This window comes from Anopheles coustani, chromosome X (assembly GCF_943734705.1).
Source record: "Anopheles coustani chromosome X, idAnoCousDA_361_x.2, whole genome shotgun sequence".
Lineage (NCBI taxonomy): Eukaryota > Metazoa > Arthropoda > Insecta > Diptera > Culicidae > Anopheles > Anopheles coustani.
The window spans coordinates 16,464,435-16,481,765 of record NC_071290.1 but is presented as its reverse complement, the minus strand read 5'-3'; positions in this window follow the sequence as shown (position 1 = coordinate 16,481,765).

The window sequence follows — 17,331 nt, the reverse complement described above, 5'->3', positions numbered from 1 at the left end:
TTGTTATTTTTTTTATTTAGGTTACTGTAAAAAAATGATTTTGGGTGTTAAAACCGCTCTCAAATTATTATAGCTTTCTATCCTTTCGAACATCAATGGGGAAAATAATATAAAAAGGGTAACAATGCAGACTTTTTCTCTCAAGTCAAACGTAAAGATTAGAAGGAAGGAAGACAGACGAAAACATATTCTGCAAGGCTTCAAAGGTGAAAATTAACAACGGTTAAGCAATATCAAAGTATATTTAAAATAACTTCGATAATGAAAAAAAAATTAATAAAATAAAAGTATGCATACCACGGCGAGAATAAATAAAATCGGTGATTACTTTCTCCGGACGGGGCGGCCGCCTAGTCCGCTCAGTAGGTAGCTCCGCCTGTGCCAACGGCCCCTCAGCCCCCTCCGAACCCGGGGGGGTGGAAAACCGCACCCCAGTCGCGTGGAAATAAACAACATCCGTGATTTCAACAAGTTTTCCACGTGCAACCGTCGGGAGGACGAAACGGGACGGCGGGAGGGGGCACAAAATGCAGTTGCGGTGGTGGAGAACACAGCGAGCGGAGATTTTAACGGTCGCAGCGGCCATAAACATCAACTTCTCCGCGAACCCTTCGGTAAATTGGAACTCTTTCGCGTGAACCCTAACCCCATCGGAGCCGGTCAGATTCATCATTCGTCCCTCCCAACGTGTCAAAGTGTGGTGGTTTACTTCCGGTGCACTTTCCCCCCTCCCGTCCCATTCGACCAAATGGTACCAACAAATGTGCTTTGAGTGAAAAATTGTCCCTCATAAAACTCCGGTGCTGATTAAGTGATGTCCCCATTTACCAATTACGGACCCCAAACCCAAGGTGGTGGAGGAGATGCAGAGAGCGGGTGGGGTGGTGCTGTCAATCAGACACATCCGATCGTCAAGTGAAGTAAGGTTGCATATGGCAGCAAGTTGGTTCGTTTCCGGTTGTCCGCCACGAGCGAGTACTAAAACCCGGAGGAGTGCTCGGCGGTGAGTGCCTTTCAAGGACAATGTCAAAGAACCCATGCGGTCGGTCGGTGCATTTCAAATCGATCCCGGGATTTGATTCCTCCTCCTCCTTCAGCTATTCTTTACTGGAACGCATTCGAACGTTTAAAGCCACCCCGGATTTCGATCGACTTCATGTCAAAGCTAATGAGTTCGTCTTTTAGGTTTCTCTATGAAGCAGAACGCGAACGGGAACCAACTTTATTGATCATTAGCACGCAATGATCAGCTCATTAGGAATCCTCTAGGCCTCCGGTGCGATCGGTACACTTGTATTTATAGCACCGATTCTCCACGCGGCGGTTTTACGATCCGTGCATAATTCCGGTCTCCGCCGTGCAAGTGTCGCCGGCGGAACACATGTTTGACAAACACCGCACAGCGACGAAAAATCACAAGGAACACAACGGGCAAGGGTTTTCGCTTCCCAGGCGTTACGTAACACATGTGGCGCAAACGGAGCGCTGGTGCATGGGACCTCTTCCAGACACAACTGGCGAGTCAAGGCCTACCCAATCCTCCGATGGAATGTTTCATTCGACTTACGGATGAACACAATTGTTTTGTTAGCAAATACCTCAAGTAGTTACTCAAGTAGTAGTTGCACAAAACACGTTTACAGTATGGTTGGATCAGATGACACACGCTCAAATCTCATTAAAGACCAACTGTTGCAAAGGTATTCGCAAATGCACCGTATTTTCATCTGTTTCATTCGAGATATGTATGCATTTTATATTTTTTTCCATTCCATTCCATGTTTTCATAATAATAATTTGTAAAAAAGTATTGAGCTCAACTTTTAAAGCCTTACAACACGTTTAAAAAACTACCCAAATGTTATTCAAAATAAAAATAGCACAATTTTCTAGTCCAAACTGAAGTAGAAGATATGTAAAACACAACAATAACTGAGTAATGAAAACTTCGTGCTGAAAATAGATGATAAGAAAAAGAATCCTTGGCGAAAGTGAAATGAAAGAATGAATTAAATTTGGTCAACTCTACTAAATGCATAGAAAATCTTTAAAAAGAGGCTCGAAAGGCTATATATGAAGAAATTACGCAAAGATTAGAAAATAAAACAATTGTCGAAACTGAAGCAGATTTTGTAGAACCCTACATGAGGTTAATATAAACAATTTGCGTTAAAAATAGTGATAAGAAAAAGAATCTTCGGCGTAAAACGAAAAGAAAGAATAAAAAAGTACGCTTAGTACTACAATTAGAAAATCTTTAAAAGGATTTGAATTGTAAGAAAGTGCAAATGAATGCAAGAAACTTGTCTTACTTAAAATTTGCAAAAACATAATCGGGGTGGTGTTACTTACGAAAATACGGCAGGAAAATAAGAAAACCTAAACAGGAAATAGCTAGCCTCGTGCTAGAACTTGTAACTAAAACTAAATTGAATGTGAATGAAACGAACAACGGCACTCTTGAGACTGATGGAAAAAAGCATGTTTTAAAAGAACATACCTTCTTCGATGGTATTCGAAAGTGATCTTTCCAACACAAAACGCCCGACAGCGCGTCGCGTATGACGAGACGATCACCAACAACCAATCATCTGCCTTCCGCGTCCTTACACCGAAGAGAAGAAGCGGCGCCGGACATGCAGAACTGGCGCGGAACCGTTTTATGTGTTTCCGATTTTAACGACTGTCTCTGCCGTCGGTAAGCCTCTGCCAGGGTCGGCGAGATGCTACGCTGTGTTTTTGCCGATATGTTGGGCGGTTTGAAATTTCGGAGCCTTCAAGCGTCGAAGGCTACAGAATTTTTTTGGCTTTCTTTTTGCACGTCGTTCAATTGAGGTTTTAAAATCGATTTTCGAAACTTGAACCGTTGTTTGTGTATGTTCGGTACGGAACGAGGAAAAAGTGATGGATGGGTGACTTACGTTTACGAGAAGCTTATCTGGCTCCGTCTGCTCCTGGCGACCGTTTGGTAGACGACGCTGTCGAAATGTTGTTCACTTTAATCCTTTCGGTTGCTCGTACAAATAACTCGATACAAATAACTGTTCACTCGTAGTTCGATTTGGCAGCACAAACACATTGGTTCAAACAGTACAATCTGGTGAAAAACACCATGGAACAATGAAGAAACATCATCAGCAGACGTAAAGATTTAGTCGAAAAGCCTTTCACTTGGCGTCGCTTCGCATAAATTCACTCGCTCAACACACAAATTTATCTGTATCTCTCAAAACCTTTCCCCCAAACAGTAATAGATTAAGTACAGGCCGCACTCGGACCGCGGAACACTTTGGCACTGTTGGAACTTTGTCTGCAGAGCACACCGATCCATCAGATGACCTAAAACCGAACCCGAATAACACTCGCACACACTCGACAACCGCACCGTTGGGCTCCCAAAGGAAGACTGACGGCTACGGTGACAGCTCCGGGCGCAGATATGCTATAATATCACGGCGGATCATCTTCCGCCCCGGGCCCCGAACACCGTTTCAGCCCTTTCGTCAATCATCCCTATCAGCGACACACGCTCACAACCCAACAGAAGATGTTCATGTATGTCCGATGCACCGGTTGGTGCAGTGTGTGCGCATGTGTTCGTCGCGATCGCCACCTGAATATTGCACCTGCAACCCACCCCCCCCCCCCCTCTCTCCACCCCCTCACAATAATTTTCTAAGCACGTAAAGTTGAATGAAAAATAGACATTCACCATCGTTGAGTGGGGGAGGGGTGTGGTGTGTGGAACAGATGGTCAGTGGGGGGTGGAAACCGTGGACCTTTTTTTTTAAATCCACCAGACTCCCTGCAAAAACTAAACCGGACAAGCGATGATGCACATCATTAGGGTTTTTTTATGAAGAATCAGTAATGCAATCTCCTTTGATGAAAAATTAAAAATTCCAAATGCGAAGTAAACGAATTCGATGATTTATTTCGCGACAATGGTATTACGAAGCCTCAGGATGAAGCTACCATATCTATTTTGCCAGGAGCGGGCACCAAAAGAAATAATGATGAAATGATTACTATGATTTGATGCATTTACAAGCAGGTACCTTACAGCTAAATGGCATTACAGTGTTTTGAAGGAAATGAAAAATGGATGGTTTTTGCCGATGATAATTGTTTCCTGAAGAGTTCCGATGCAGCAATCAAATCTATGTTGTCAAACGAGAAAACGAAAAAGAAAAAACGTTAGAAAAACTAGTACGTTTAAGCAACGAAATATGATACAGAAAAATACATACGTAAAGCGACGACGTTGTAACAAGATCAATACTACATTTACACATTTACATTTACAATGATAATTCGTTGATGTTATCGAAGATAATGATGATGCGAAGAGTCCTGATGGGGCAAAACAAGTAATATTGGAAATGGAAAGTGGCAATAGAATAATCTAATAGTGACGTTTTACCAACAAAAGAAGACTGAAAATGTCATGCAAAGATAATTCGTGAGTACATCGCGATGTACTAATTGAAAGTAGAAGAATTCAATGAATATTGGGTCGATGAAGGATCAGGATCTGTGTAGCGGAATCCATTTTTGATGAAGCGTTGTTCTGCTGTAGATTGGTGTCTTCTCTGGAGAAGTGAAAAAGAAAAAGAATCAAACAATTAGCATTTCGTACGAAGGAAGCGTGAAAAGTGAAAGATTAGAAAAAAAAAAAATCGTGACAGTTCGAAGCAAATCCCTCCCGGCATAGCTGTCAACTCTTCTCCCCCGGCTATTCGACACTTGAATGCGGTTTAACGAGCGTGAGTAGAAGCGGGGGTTTTGAATTGAGCACTTCCTGCTTTCGGTAGCGGATTTGGCTAAACGAGTTCAAATCATCACAAACCACACACCAACCAATTGTTCCGGCAAAGCCTTGCGCGATTTCCACGTGTATCAAACGTGTAACAAGCTGTAAACGAGTTCGCAGATAGAACAAACATATACACACGGACAGGAAGTAAGAGAGTGTACGGAGTAACAAATAAAAACTTTTTAAAAATTGCGCAACAGCACAGTGCTTTTCTTCACTCAGCGTTAGGAAACGTAGCACAAAGCGGAGTAGAAGATTGTGAAACTGAAACAACGCGCGGGGTTTTTCCACGGAACACAACGAAAAACGGAACGTAACCACTAGCTAGCCGTCGGGAAAGAGTACACGATATACCGAAAGGAGTTTGTAATTGGTTTCTACTCACTGGTAAAATCGTTATCTACTTCGCAGGCGAATCCCGTCCAGCATCGACCGTTCCTGGAGCGGATTGTACCGCGTCGGAACCAACAGCTTCCGCAGCAGCATCTGCAGGAGGAGCTTCGTCGCAATTGCCGGATCGTGATCGATTGCTGCCAGTCGAATCAGTCTGCAAAGACGTCCAGAACATTAGAATCCGGTGCTTGTGCAATTTCGGGGCAGCAATACAATTTCGGTGTACGCGAAGACCGACGGTTCTTCATCATTCTCATCCGGAGCTGCTGCCTCCGATCCCATCTGAGGTACGTCCGGCGGTGCTACGGCAGGTTCCCCGGTTGTTGGCAGAGACACCAAGAACCGCAGCATCCGCTGCTGATACATGGCGAACGATGAGTTGTCATCGGCGGGGGAAAAGCGCAAGCGCCGCTTACACTGCCACAGCACAGTCGAGCCGCAACCGCAAAGACACTTCATCATCCTATCGGTTGGGAAAAAACAAAAACCACACGCACGCACGCACGCAGGGCAATTGTAACTCACGAAGGTTGTAAAACAAAAACACCTGGCGACACTTACTTCCACGAAAAAGTAAACTATTTGCTTGTCACAAAAAAACAAAAGCACCCAACAACTTGAACGCCCGGAAACGTGTCACAACGTCTGACTGGCTTGCTAGGACGAAATGAGCAGCCGATGATACCGAACCGGTGCGCGATTGATCTTAGCCACCCGAAAAATTAGCGCACGCACACCAACACGCACTTGCACGCGGCCGCGCATACAGGCGATAACGCACCGGCAAAACTTGTTTTCCTTTGCGCCTGTGTGCGAATCGGTCTCATCCTGGCGGAATAGATGTTTCTTTTTTTTCTTTTTCTTTTTCTTTGTTTCTTTGTTTTTTTCGTTTCGGTTGTTTTAAGCAACATCATTTAGCGTCATTCGTCCTGTTCGTGGTGGGGGGTTTCGGTTTTCCACCGTTGGAGATGCGGTCTGGATGCTTACGGCCGGGTTCACTGACCGAGCGACAAAGATAAAACCTGTGTTAAACGTTTTTTTTCCCACACACACACCCTGCAGTGATGCGCGTGCAGAGTAGGAATAGGTAAGATTAGAACCCTACAAATGTGTTCAAAGAATTAAGATAGGGGTTTTTAAAATTTGGCGGTTTGAGAAGATCTCTTGGGGGTTGAATAAATTATTTTGCGTATTCAAAAATCCTCAAGGAGTTTTTTATTGTTAATTACTTTAATTATGAATATGATGTATAAATAAATTAAAGTAGAGCTTGCTCTACCTGCCACGCCGTGGAAAAGTTTTCCGAAAATAAGAGAATGAAATGAAATCAAGTAGAGGAAAGTGTGGCAAGATGCCTCGGTGAAAGAAAACGCTCCGGTACTTTTTTAACATAGCTAAGTTGTTTAACATAAAATAAAGTGATAAAATATGTTCATTGGCGTGTCTAATTTATCCCTTGTATTTTTAACAACACTAAAATAACATTTAACAGACAAAAGAGGATAAAACAATTTATGCCTGAAATCGTGTAAAATTTCCCTACGGCAGCTCATAATTAACTATCGATGTCTCATATTGAAATACATGACGAAAAATTCATTCCAACAAAATATTTGTAATTTGTATTGTAATATTTGTAACGTGCTTCAACGTTCAGCTACACATATTGACATGATCTACCTTGTTTTGAAAATTTTCGTTAAATAGCTCTAATTAAACTATTCCCAACAGTTGTGCGCTCTTCCTCACTATCTGTGTCATTTTGAGCTACAATTTTAAATTAACCGTTATAACAAAGTGCTTTTCAGAAGCTAAGGTTTATTAACAATCTGATACTTGCAATGTCGTTTTATTAGGTTTTTGGTAGTAGGAGAGCGAGTAGAAAATTTATCTGTGAAGGTTTGGATTATTTTTCTTGAGTAAATTGCGAGATTTTCGCTCAAGGGAAACGCTTCGCTTTTTTTCACATTTTGTTTTAATTACCTTACACGCATTTTAGTTACAATTCGGAAACATTTCCAATTTATTATTCTAATTTCTGAATAATTGTTTATTTTCTAATCCAATTTATTTTTTATGTTTCTTCGGAAAGCAAGACTAATCAAGGTAAAAATAATTGGTAAGATTACTTTCGAAGTTTTTGAATCCATCACGCATATCGGATTAAACACATTAATCAATATTCAATCCATTGATATTGAATTAAACAATCATAAAATCTATCCAGAAGAGGGTAAAAACATGATACAACATCAAAGTAAGACTCGGTAAGTGCCGAAAACCATACGCTCACATTGCGCTCGTAAAGGGAACGATTGTGCGTATCCGGATGCCGTTCGAGGTGCATCTTTGATAGGGACGCGCACTTACAAAGTCAGCCACGGTTCTGGTTTTGTATCTGTGATGTTGCGACTTTCTCGGTTCGGCTTATCCTGCGCACCACTAAGCAGGAAGTGGTCAATTGGTTTTATATGGCCATCATCAAGGGGAGGGGATTGTACCGTCGTGTGGTGGCTGCTAAACTCACAGAGGGTGGTTGATCAACGAGCAACAGGGGAGGGTTGTATTAGCAGTTGAACACGAGAGGATTTTGTTGCTTTAAATAACTTTTAAATATTGTTTTAACTATTTCTTCTTGAGCTCCATATCTTTTCCCTGTTATTGTATGTTGTATTGGATAGCGAGTTAAGTATACTTGAGGGTATTTTTAGTAATTTCTAAATCTCGTTTTAAAATCAATTAACTCCTGGGATCCATAACTGTTCTCTATTTTGTTTGATATGTGCTTTAACAATTTTAAACTCTTGGTTTGGCATAATTTTTCTCCTGGATTCTATATCTTTTCTCTTTCATTGGCTATAGCGTTTTATAAATAATTTAATCTATTACATATTTTAGCTTTTTCATGTATTGAGTTTTGTGTACCTTCTTCAAGCTACTACGTCAAACTACTATTAGTATATTTAACTGGTTTAAATAATTTAAAATTATTGTTTTAAAGCGGATGAGTAATGTGTTCTTGCGATGTTCTCTAAATTCTTCGCTTCCTACTGTAATATTAACAGATTCTACAACATAGAACGATGGGGTCGCCCCACCGCGCAAACGTGGTTATCATAATTGAACACCGTCCGGAGCGAAGATATTATGCTGCCCCGTTGTGCTACAAGTGGCGGAGGAACGATGGATGTGTATATGGGAATAGCTGAAAATTGTGGTGCTTTCATCAAACGCGCTCAGTTACGATTCGGACGTCGAGCGCAGCTGCCACGAAAATGGACAAGCTTCGTTTGGATTATCTCTTCCACGGGGCGACAGTTGAAGCACGCCTTAAAATGTGTAGTGTTCACGTGAGTCTAGGAAGCTTTAGGGTCGTTAAAGTTTGTGACTTTTGTGTGAATCGATCTCCGTTTTTTCTGTGCATCTTCTGGTGTCTTGTAGTAGGATAATAGAGTTGTGATTAACAGTAAGCTCTACGTGTCTTCACAATTTCTTTGATTCCGGTACGTTGTGCGGGCGTGAATTTTACTAAACTAAGTGCTATATACTAACCACTGAAAGTTGTTTCAGTAGCAATATAATAATTATAAACAACAGACAAAATATTCTAAAATATTTGAATAATGTGCTAGACTACTGCTTCCGGAGTACAGAATACAAAGCTATAAAAACTGGATCGCAATAATTTAATCTTATGCGAGAAATCATTTTTATCCTTTCCTTCTTTCTTAGTACCAACTACTCAGTATTGAATTTCGAAGCAATAATTCCATCGATAAAGTATTTTGCATAAACAGTCTCGATCTTTTCCAATAAGTGGTCATTGTAATTAAGTTTTACAAAATGAACAACGTCAACTACTTACCAACAATTTGTTAAGTGATATTTTTTTTTTATGTTTTTCTTGAATTGTTATTTTTATGATCTTACTGAAAAAAACATTGATATGCCAATTGTTTGTTTCTAGGTCATACCATAAAAATTCCTAATACATAACAACTGGGAGTTTCCAACTTGTAAAAGTATTTCGAAAGAATGAATAGGGTGAGTGCTAGTATCAATAGTGGTTGTAGTGTATTAAAATCCTAGCTCTACGAAGAAATAAATACAATAGCGTCATTTGTTCTAGTACGAAATGTTCTTTGATCTTCCATAGAGTGTTCAAAAGATAAACGTTCCCGCTCCGTAATAAACATAAGCTCGAAAATTAATATCGGACAGCATCCCATCAAGAATTTTCCAAGCAATAAATCGTAATGGAGGACCCAAAGTAGTTATTGTATGCTTACAAATATTTGTGTATTTTATGAAAACAATTGCTTTGCTTTCTTATAATACTATACAAAGCTCTTATAGTTCATTACATTTATTCGCTTGTCTCAAAAAATATGTTTTAAACCCTTGTTCATGTCTTCCGCTTAAGGTTTAAAACTTTTCTTTTTTGAATATTGTTTCAAAGGGGTCGCGTCAAACGTTCTGGCGGGTCACATGTTTGATACCCCTGGACTAGAGTTTAAAACGTGTGGTAAATGATTAATGTTCGTCAATCTTTTCCGTTCTTTTATTCCTCGCAGATGAGAACAAATCCTTGAGCAGCGAAATGGAAGAGGGCAAACCATCGGCGGGATGTTGTACCGGGCAGAACAACACCGTTCCTGGAGTGCGTCTGGATGGAGAAGGGGGGCCGGTTCGAGGGTAAGTCGTAGGAATAATCCAAGACGCGCTGAGTCATAAGGCAAATCGATGTCCATCGAGCACAGCATCCACAGTAGGCCCCCTTACACGCCTTCGCCGTCCGGGTAGTACTGTTTTTATTATTTTTATGATTTTATCCACAAAGAGCATTTTATTTTATATAATTTTATGTTTTACGACCACGCATTAAAACCGGCCCGTTGCGTACGGAATCGCACGGAACGGAACGGAAGCCTCCCGGAGCGCGTCAATCAAAATGGTTGTAAAACTGGTGCACCCTTCGCCGGCCCGTGGTGTCGAGAATGCGCGGTCGCGCACGTACGGATCGTCCGGGATCGCAGAGGATCCGATCCGTGCGAAGGTTTGACGAGGGGAACGAACAACGAGCGGCCAACTCGTCTGATTGGAAAATTTATACAAATTTCAAAAATTCAAATTTTAAACCAATTATTTTTTTAAACTAAATAGATCTACTTTTGCCCCTTGCTTCCCCATGGGGTTCGGGATGGTTCTCGACCCATTACGATGAGGTCAGAGTGATCTAGAGACTGAAGAATCTGAGATGTTTGCAACGAACATTTTCGATAGAACGACCAAAATTGCCTCTGGCGACACTTGAGTTCCACAACGGCCCATTTGACCGAACTTCAAATTTTATTTTAAATGTTTCGAAAATGGTTGAATAATATAATAATAATATATAATATTTGTTCGACCATATTCAAGACATTTTGCGACGAGAACGAATTATATAAAAAAAGAAAACAAGGAAACAAACTAATGAAATGAAGTGTTTTTGAGCTCAAATTTTGATCGTAAAAACTGCACACGAATTAACAGAACAAAAGATGCGGCAGAAGAACGATGTAAAATTTTAAAATCGCCCGTAAGACACGGTGTTAGCGAAATGATGCAGAGATGACTCAAAAACAAACCAAATACGCAAAAAGATAATCAACAAATGTGGCGAATAGTAGTCATAAATCTTTGAAGTCGAAAAATTGGTAGCGTTTTCGAAATACCCGGTCAAATTGACCATATTCGGCCATGCTTCTGTAGCGCCAATGAGAAGGCGCACTGCATACACTAAATGCACCGAGAACGTCTCTTTATACCCTTTTCGCCAACTTGGAGGTTTTTGTTTATCAATTTTTCTGTGTCGAGTATCGAGAAATCAGAAGAAGAAGTAGTACGAATGTAAGTAACACATTCGGGATAAGCAGAAGGGTCAAAGTGACCCTCATCTTTTTAACGATCTTTATGAGTAAGAGTTAATTTTAACGGAATTAGAACGGAAAAATGCCAAAATATATTTCCTTCTTTTAAATCGAATCGGGCTGTTGATTGCACCGAAAAAAGAATGGTAAATGTTAGCTTCCGGTTCAGATTGAAGGTGCCAAGCAATCGGCGCGCTTTCGCTCGTTTCTTCAACAAAAACTACTTTCAAATTACTTTCTCAAAACCACCGATCAACTTCGTCACGGACCCTAATACCCTTATTAGACAAGGACTTTTACTACCAGAATTTTACTGTCTAAATAGGTTCTGGAAGAGCGTTCATATCAAACTTTGACATACAAATTATATATAAAAGTAATATTGGTCGTCTAATAATGGACGTGATAATGGGCCGGGTGAATAAAATTTCCCTTGCGAAGGGGAAAAAGTGGGCTGTAGTTTTATCGACTACTGCTACCGCTACCCTCCCCCGCTCATCCGGTGCTTCTTTTCCTGGTGTGAGGATTTCCCGGGTGGACGGTTGACATTTCAATTGGTACATTTTAATGGCTTTGGTTTGTCTAGTGTGTTCCAAGGGTCTTTCGATGTCGCGTCCATCGGTGACGATGATATCGGTGATGATCGACGCGTACTGGACGAATTTGCTCAAACCGTGTCTCGGCACGTAGCTCGTGCCTCCAACCCTTCGCGTGGTAGTAAAACGATGATTTGTGGGTGAAAATTAATTTCTCGTTGGCGGTCGTGGGGAAAAGAATGGTAATATGGTCGTAAAACGACCTTTCACCGAAACGATCCGGTAAGGAGCCATCTGTCCGGAAAACTTCCTCGGGCTGGAGAAGGGGGTCTGTATGTGACTCGGGCCGGTTAGGGTGATTCGTTCCAGCATAAAAAACCCCCCACGGCACACATATCCCGGCCGGACAACAAAGGGTTGGCGTTAGTTTTCATTTACAGTTTCACACAGTACATCTCTGTGTGTGTTTGCGTGAGGCTGTAACATACGGCTGTATGTGCCGGTTAGTATGTGCAATAGCCGCCAGCAACAGTTGTCTGCATCGGTTGTGTAGCTTTTCGCGATCTCCCCTCCCCCTCCAGTCCTTCACCCCGTCTTCGTTAGAAAGGTAGTGATCGTCTGTGAGTGTTGGTGTGGCAGGAGCCATCGAGACAGCATCGATCGGCTCGACACGATCGGCCCCGAAATCATCCGGCTACCGATTGCCGATCATTTTCCAGTCAACCGCCAGAGAAGCTGGACGTTCGCTTCTGTTTGTGTCTCAAAAGGTTCTTTTGTTCTGCCTGTGACCATTGTGACGTGTGTGCGAAGAACATTTACTGTGTGAGAAGAACATTTACTCTGTGAAAAGAACATTTAGTGTGTGAGAAGAACATTTACTCTGTGAAAAGAACATTTACTCTGTGAGAAGAACCTTTACTTGTTTACTTTGTTAGTGGAAAATCGTTAGCTTAGTTGCAGACTTTACCTCCTTATCACCCTACCAGCAATCAACAACAGGAATCCAGCGCCAGCGTTCATTCGTTCATCGAGTGCGTAAGTTCCGCAATCAATATGTTTACAATCATCCTTTTGACCTCCATCCTTGATCCTGGATGACACTCAAACCGATCAACCATCAACCGGGCGAACATGGCGACCTGAATCCGGTCAAAGGTTACTTCCCTTATCTAGATCTTGTGTGTGTGTGTGTGTATTTATGGGTGTGTTACAGCGTTTTACATATTGTTATTTGTCATTTGATGCATCGGGGGTTTTGAAATGCCCGGAAAATGTACCTTCTCCTCTTCTTCATTCGATTCGAATTTGGAAAACACCTATCGGTACGTTAGGGAAAGTCTTTCCATGCCTCGCCATAACATGGTAACGACCTCTTGTGCCCCACCCACTTTCCTCACAACCGGTTGTGCCGATCAGCTAGAAATGAGAAATTGATGGACTGGAGTTGGCCGTTAACTTTCAAAAGAGATGAAAACATTGAATACCACCATCGATGGTAGCGCTCATCAATCTATTCACCCGCGCATCAGTCATCGGCTCGCGAAGATTCATCGCAGCATCCGTTCTAGCGTTCCGTAAAACACAGACCGGCGGTAGAATTCTCTCAGGAGAGGCTCGCGTCATTTCGTTCACGCGCAGGAATTTGTTTTGAACACGGAAGTAAATTTGATCCCAACATGGAAGAAAGATAACGAGATCGAATACAATTCACAATTATCCTACAAAAGGAAGAGATAAATGTGGTTCATTAGTTGGGAGTGAAGCGTTTCGTCATAAGCAAGACAGGTTGCTTTTAATGTGAAGTGTGTTTTAATTCATCCTTAAACAAGGATGCGATTAAGCGATAATTCGCCCCAATTGTTCACCGAAAGTGAAGGAATTCAATTGCAGAAAGGGAACGCTTTTGCATTCATCCTCCAAGAGGATATAACTTTACACTTTTGTATCGTTACACGAACAAAGAAAAGTCGAGTGATTTGTCAAATGTAGCAACCAATAACTGTATGGATAGATGTAATTAGATTGATATGAGCAAGTAGCTTTACTTTAATGCAAAAACCAAGACCATAAGAGCTATAAACCGGGATGAAAGGGTGTCAAAAATGAACAGAATCTTTATTTCATTATCGTTCAAATATCGTTATCCAAACTAATGAGTTTTTCACATAACTTTAAAATTTAATTATGCGTAAAGCGAAGAAAAACACTACGAAGTAAACATATAGATCAATAGGAAAAATGTTTCCTTGATTGCGGTCGTAGTGAAATAACAATTTCAAAAGGATTCCAGCAATTCTTTTTATTTTGTCCACCGATGAAGGTGTCCCTTACCAACACCAACAAGCGAACAGTCGGTTCGAAAAGTTTACGATTCGAAGGAAAAATTGCCTACTACAAGATGTTCGTAGGTGAGGAACTAAAGCTGACCTTAGCCTAGCCCTTGCTTATGCGCAGCGTAAAGATGATTAATTTCAATGGCAAATGAGGGGAGTGGAGGAGTCGTGGGAGGGAAGGGCGTGGGGACACGCTCATTACACGGTTTGCATCGATGCCAGATTTATGCAAATGCACTGATAGCAACCTGGGATTGCAGCTCTGTGATGATGAGTTTTATTTTGATTGCTTTATTACATGTGTCAGAGAAGTTTGTCGTGGTGGAGGAAAATTTGTTTTGCTTTCGTCGCGTCGAGGGATGCCAATTTTGGATGCAAAGTTGAATTCGTTCGAGCAACGATTTGAACAACGAAAAAACAACCAACCCTTCCGCGAAATGCATTGATCTCTTTGCGACGTACTTTTCTTCTCTACTGAAAGAGAATGGATCATGTTTAAGGCATTCATGTCTTTTTCCCTGCTCAACCAAACAGACTCTTTGGATAGCACTTTTCTTCGTGCTTTCTAATTTCTTTGCTATCGATGCTTAGAGTCGTAAACGTCTGGACTTTGGACCGATGCTTCATGTGACGGTCGGTCGGTCAGAAATATGTTCCAACGATTATGTGCAACGATCATCGAGCCAAGGCTAACGGTGACCTCAACATTGGCCACACCAAGCAGCCGAAGAACATCGTTAGATGTTTCAGATCAGAATGCGGCTAGGCGAAGAACATTAAAACTCGTCCAACTCGAAACATAATACACCAAGGCTAGTGCACGCGCTGATTTCTTTGTTTTTCACGCCAAGATCACGTCATGCCGGGATGATGGAATTTCAAAAATCCAATCTGTCGTACGAAACGCCTCCTATGGTGTGCGTATCTGCGTGTCGCGGGTTGCGAACAATAAATGTAGGAAAATGTAGCACATACTTGGACGTGACTATATCCTTTCATTAATTTATTTATTTACCTACTTATTTACTAATCCCTCATCTACTGTCCACTTCTATTATTAGATGATGATGTGTTTGGCTCTTCCTCTATGCAAAGAAACACTTTGGTTCTTGATGGTTGATCATTGCAATCTGTTCGCGACATTTACACACGCATTGATATCGCCCTATACAGATGCGCATTCCAATGTGATCCAGGTCAGAAAGGTTTTGGAGCGTTATCGTCATCAATTCAGACCAAATCATACATGCTTCTCGATCGAAACTGTTTGGATTTATTACTTCCTTCATTATTCGCTGTTAACAATTGTTTTGTTACATTGTTATTTGTTGTTTTATTTGATTTACATTGTCCACCTTTAAGGTTTAACAATCGTCTTAACCTAATACAGGAAATTAAGAGAGCTGATAGAGAGTAGAGACGTAGAGAGTAGATGAGGATGATGATGGGGTGAAGGAAAAATAGAAAAAAGACTTTTATTTAAATTTATTTACCAATGCGGCCGGTAACAACTCGATAAAACTGTTTCTTTTCTTTACTCTGTTAATTATTCTATCTGTTTTTGTAATTATTTTAGTGCATTTAGGTACTGTTTTGTGCACTGGGTAGAAACATTTTTTGTTTATTTTTGTTACTTTCTCTATTAACTATTTTGTTCAAAGTTTGTTACTATGTTTGTGTATTTAGGTACCTTTTTGTGCTCTCCGATGAAACTGTATGTTTTTGTAACTAACCTCTTTCGAATAGTTTCTTCTTCGTTTATTACAACGTTTGTGACTTTATGTTTGGCTCGTCCTACTGTCCTCCTATTATCTCTGTTAACTGATCTTCTCGTTTTGTCGCTATTCTTATGTATTTTGCAATACAGTCATCCATACTGAAGAAACATGCAACAATCTTCTTTCTATCTTGTGTTTAACAAACCAAAACTTAAATCAAACTTCAAATTCTCATTCACACTTATAAACAATCAATAAGAATTGATTGCTTCAACGATGATCTGGTTAAGTAGAAAAAGTTGAGCGTGTCTTGATTTTGTTTACACTCCACGATTTTATTAGCGTAACAGCTGTACCCGCCCCGCGTGAGCAACTTCACCGGCATGCTTCGGCACTTGTTCGTATGCACAATTGTTTGTGCCGTTCGCTAGTTTGCTTGTCTTATGTGCCAATTCTCCGAACTGTGAGCTATTTCCAGTGGCATTATTCATTTCAAAAATATTCCATACAGCTATCAGTTGTCATCTTTCGTGACCATAGTTGGATATTTTTTGTGATGAATGTGTAACAAAGATCGTTGTTTTGAGCTCGGTGATCGACTCGATATAAATATCTTCGCCAGCCTTTCGTTATCTCCGGGCCCGGCGTAATTGTTTTCAGAACGAAGGAATGCACTCGTCTCGTCTCTCACTCCATGGATGACCATGTGGATGCACGTGCCTTGCGACAATCGGGGCTTATTGTCGTCTTCCACGAAGCCGCTCGCTCGAAAGCTGCATCTTGGCGGCCTAAAAATAGCCCCCCGCTGCTACCCCAACCCTTCCACACACATCGCGAATCGCGGCGTGAACCGATCGATCCTGCTGGAATGACATGTATGCGCTTCAGATGCGCTTCCACTAGACGGGCCGACGATCGAAGGCCGGTTTTACGACCCGGTCGTAAAACGAAGAACTTTATTATTCTTCCCTGTCCGCCGGCGAGACTTTCGCGACCGTCCCGGGCCGATCGTTCAGCTGGCAAATCATTTAAATAATGCGTTTAACAGTTTCGCTCCGATTTCGGTGAAAACAATCAACCAGTAAGGGAGGCGCGGCGTTAAGTAAACACGTCGGGAAGTGTGCGAATTTGTTTTCATAATATTATGACTCAAACCTCGGCTGACTCTGATACACTTGTGCAGTGATTATGGTTCTCAATTTACAGTTCGACGCGTCTAAACAAACATGTTTCTCCAATCGAAGCATGACCGGGTTTTAAAATATTTGTTTTTTAATAAAAAACAAACTGACGACTCTAGATAACGTTTGATAAAATAACATTTGTTTCAAAACAACCGTTCGCAACGGAATAATATTTCAAAACAACCGCTTCACTTGGATAAACAAACCGTCGGCGCGGAGGAATTAATCGGTCGCGCAATTAAATACTTTTACCGCCATGATTAATAGCATCGCAAATATAAACACTCAATTGGGCGACCGGCTCGCCGTCACCTGTTTCGGTGCTAAAGCCAATGCACAGGCAACCAGGCGTCTCCATCGGCCGCCCGAAGCCCGTCAAATGCGGGGGCTCGTCGACGTCGTTTGTTAATGGTTTGTTTTGCCTACCGTCAAGCAGATC